This window comes from Octopus bimaculoides, chromosome 7 (assembly GCF_001194135.2).
Source record: "Octopus bimaculoides isolate UCB-OBI-ISO-001 chromosome 7, ASM119413v2, whole genome shotgun sequence".
Classification (NCBI taxonomy): Eukaryota; Metazoa; Mollusca; class Cephalopoda; order Octopoda; family Octopodidae; genus Octopus; species Octopus bimaculoides.
The window spans coordinates 101,004,703-101,009,392 of NC_068987.1; positions in this window are offsets into that span (position 1 = coordinate 101,004,703).

Sequence of the window (4,690 nt, forward strand, 5' to 3'; positions counted from 1 at the left end):
ATAATCTTTAACGTAATTCTGAGAGTAATACAATATAGCAAAACTACATTAACAGTATAAACAGACGAGCTTTCTACCACACTAACTACTACAATATGTGATTCAAAAGTCTCCGTGGAGTTGCGGAGGTTAGAGCAATGGCAAAAAAGCCTAACCCATGATATAATACTCTGTATGTCCATATTGCAGTTATATTCGTCTGTGTGAAGGGAACCAGGATAAATGGGTAAGAAGTTCACTTTAAATTCACAAAATCTTGGCTCCGTCCACACTGTATTATATCATGGGTTAGGCTTGTTTGCCATTGCTCTAACCTCCGCAACTCCACGGAGACTTTTGAATCACATATTATAGTAGTTAGTGTGGTAGAAAGCTCGTCTGTTTATACTTTTAATGTAGTTTTGCTATATTGTATTACTCTCAGAATTACGTTAAAGATTATGCGATTCAGTGGTATGTAATAGTTAGTCACTTACATGGCTATTCAATGAGCTGACAGTTCAATGGATCAAGCAACGGAATATTTATCGTCGGAAGTGATGGGGATCTATTTTTGTTATATTCTAATACATACACATTCAATATATTTAGAGCTTGCAAGAGAATTATGGATTTTCTCCGGAATTGTTCCTTTATGTGATAGATACGAATCTCTGATGATGACTTACTTTTGGTTACGACCTTTTACACGTGTTATAAGTTCGAGAATATATCTCCTGTGATATTCAATATGTCACAAATACAAATAATAATAGCAACAACTATAGCAGCTACAAAAATCTCTGTGGAACTGAATAAGAGACCCGTTAAGTGACGTAACTAAACACTGTAATACAATTCATCTGCTTTCAACTAGATCTGACAACATCCGCTTCCTTTATAAATGAGTCACAATAAGTACTTCCAAATTAGGAACAAGACTGCATTTATTGGGTTACAATTGCTCGGATGTATACCAACGCTAATGCATTTCGGAAGGATGATAAGCAAACCCACCTTCGTCAATACAAATAGAATTATTTAAGTACGATAGATCATTTTGTCTTTTATTTTACCGATTCTACCAATAAAACACCCTATGAATTATTATTATTATTATTATGTGGGTCTTTTTTTCATCTTTCTTCAAATTCACCTCGGGCTATTTCTAAGAGAGAGTACTTAGCTTGCTCGTAAGCTTGTTACGTTTGTTGTACGGTTTGATGGGCGCTGGACTCTCGGCAGCTAAACTAGGTGCCAAGTTTCAATTCTACGCACTTATCCGAAGTAATCGTTGTCCCTGTCATTGCCACTTATTCCTGTAAAACAGTACTGGCTCCTGCAATTGCTGCGATGCCAGACATCATTATAATTACGTCATCCACATATGCCGGCACGACTCCCCCTTATCTTCCTTTCAGCGGGATGTCTCTCAAACGTGCTACTTTCTAAAACAATAGCTCGCATGTCAGCACATACAGGAAGACAACCAATAAAAATCAGAGGCCGTAATGACAATTATAAAGACAAAGAAGTAATAACAACGAAAGCTGTTATGACGTTAAAAACGTAGCAATAACAACTCAAGGAAAAATTCTATAAGTATTTCCCTCTTTATGACCGAAGGAAAAATTATACCAAATTCTTTAAATCTTCAAAAATCGTTTCATCTTTCTCCATAGGAAAAGGAAGGTAACGAGTTGACTTTCGTGGACTAGATTGACAGCCAGATATATACTGAGTGTGAGAACCACTGCTCCATATAACTCCACAAATCAGTAATGTTTAGACACTGAATTTATGAAGAATAATTTTGTCGATCTTACTACACATGTAACAGGAATAGGCTGTCTTTACAGAGCTGTCGTCAAAGTATTTCATCGCAGATATATTCTACTTAGAACTCTATTATGTTTAATGTTCTGCCTCATAGCATATCAGAGAAATCACTTCGCACAAACTATGTTGTTTAGTTTCTTCTTTTTGTTGTTTTTTTCTTCGTTTTTTTTTTCTTTTCTTTAGTGTTTTATATTTTTCTAGTTTCTCCGTTTTTCCTAACTTCGAAATTTATTTTTCATATTCTTTTCTTTTCGCCTCTTTAGCATTTATTTCTAACATAGCAACAATGCCTCAGCTTTCAGTGAAAGGTATAATCGATTAAAACATTCTGTATTACTTCGCTGGCATTTTATTTCATCGACCCAAAAGGAATGAAAGGCGAACTTGACCTCGGTGCAATTTGATCTCAGATCATAGAGACTTAACTAAATGCAACAAGACATTTTCCCGACTCTCTTACAATTCCTTTCTCTTAATCTTTCATCATTATAGTTAACTTCTATTCTATCAACTTCTTTCTTACACATTACTCTGGTGCAATAAGGTAGGAAATGCAGTATGGTGATATTTCCTTTTATTTTTTCTTCATTTACACTCGAACTTTTCCTTTCTTTTGTCATTTCCTTTTCCCTTTATTTATGTTACATGTATCATTTATCTTACAGGAAAACACTGACCTTAATTTCAACTTCACCTTGACTAAATTCCCAGAGGCCTATACGAGAATTAAGTTCAAAGTTAAAGCAAGGTTTGTAATTATGCCTTTGTAATAATGTAACAGTTGGAAATACCGATCATAATTTCTTTATAGCTTTCTTGCAAATGTAAAAAAAAAAACACATACATTATCCCGAGAGAAATGATGGAGTAATACCTTTAGCCAGATTGGTGAGATTGCTACAGTTGTTATTCATGCGATATATTTGCAAGTCGACGACTTGATGAAGAATGTGGGCGGGCAGCGAAGTTCAAAGGATTGCAGTTCTGGCATGACGGGTTCAAAGTAGTATTTACTGCACGCTATGGAAGGTGAGACAAAGTGAAGGCGAATATACGGGACAGTAGGTTTTTGTTTTTACAGCAATGCCTATTAATTCTCCACGGCATTTCTGTACCTGATAAAGAAAGGGAAAAGGAAGAAACCACATTTAATGATTATCTCCAGAAATGTGCCTGAGACTGAAGCAGGTTTCCCAGGTCAATTTCATAAAAAGTAATACAAAACTTTCAAAATGTATTGGACCGTTAGAAAATGTTGCTAGAAGAAAACGTAGATGTATATGTGCATAATGTGTGTGTACATATGTGTTTGTGTTTGTGCGTGTATGCTTATGTGATTGATTTTGTGTGTACTTTAGTAGAGTACAGAGAGACATGAAATCCTGAAGCGAAATTAGATTTTATTTGTAATACTATTGTACAAATGCTACTTAACGACCCAGTTATCAACAACAATAGTTGTTCCTATTAGTAAGAAATATACTTACAATTTAAGGAATATGTGAGATAATTATTACATATAATGTATCTAAGTGATATAATTTAACAATTTCCACGTCTTAATGTCGATATTTTTCATCGAAATAAAGCGGTGAGCAGGCAGAGTCGTCAGCAGTCGAGCGAAATGCCCCTAGACAAAATGATTATTTCATTAGTGTTTACGTTCTGAGTTCAAATATCGACTTAGCTTTTCGTCCTTTCGGAGATCGACAAAATAAGCACCAGTCGAGCACTGGAGTAGATGTAATCGACTTACCGCTCCCACAAAATTGCTGGCCTTGTGCCGAAATTTGAAAGCAATATTTTTCATCATAATGAGACTCGATACAGTTCAACAGTGTCAGTAAGTTGCAGCGTTGAGGTGAAAAATGTTGGCGTTTTATAGCATTCGACGCTATAAAAAATTTACAAGCGCTTTCTTTGCTTCATTTTTTCATGGCTAATATCAATCTTTCAGGACGAACTTCAAGAGATTGTGTCCTCCTCCTTTCATACTGGTTTTCACATTTTGTCGGTAATTCTATAAGCGTGAAATTGTTAGAATATTTAGAGTGTTACGTACAATAGCAAGTTCTGAGTTTTGAACCGTCTAATGTTTATTTTGCATTTTCTCTTCTCGGCTACGATGAAAATACTTCCAGTCCAAGACAATAAATTGGTAGCATTGTTGTATTGTCGGAACCTTGATGCTTGCCATATCAGTTCCTATTGTGTACATTTTCAGTTCAAATTCAGCTCAGTCATCGAACATATGACGATGATTTGTCAGGAACTGCATCAAATAATTAGCAGTGTGAAAATCAATAGTTCCTTTGACTTCATCGAAAGATCACCTGCCAACATTAGTAGTTCTCTGTTCCATACACACCAATTTTTTTATCACGAATTCTGCCATGGTAGTGTTGGTAAGAATTCATTTCTCAACCGTGTAGTTTCAGGTTAAGTCCAACTGCAAGGCAGATAAGGCAAGTGATTTCTGCTATGACACCGGGTCGAACAATGCTTTATGATGGAATTTGATAGGCGGAAACTAAAAGAAGCACATCTTGTGTGTGTGTGTGTGTGTGTGCATGCGTGCGTGCGTGTGCGCGCATGCCATTTTGTTTGATTTTACCCCAACACCACGTAGCTCTTAGTGCTGCTTTGCTTATGTCCCTTTAACTTAGTGGTTCAACAAAACGGATCGATTGAATTAGCACCATATAGTCGCGGAGTGGCTGTGTGGTAAGCAGCTTGCTTACCAGCCACATGGTCCCGAATTCAGTCCCACTGCGTGGCAACTTGGGCAAGTGTCTTCTACTATAGCCTCGGGCCGACCAAAGCCTCGTAAGTGGATTTGGTAGACGGAAACTGAAAGAAGCCCGTCGTATAT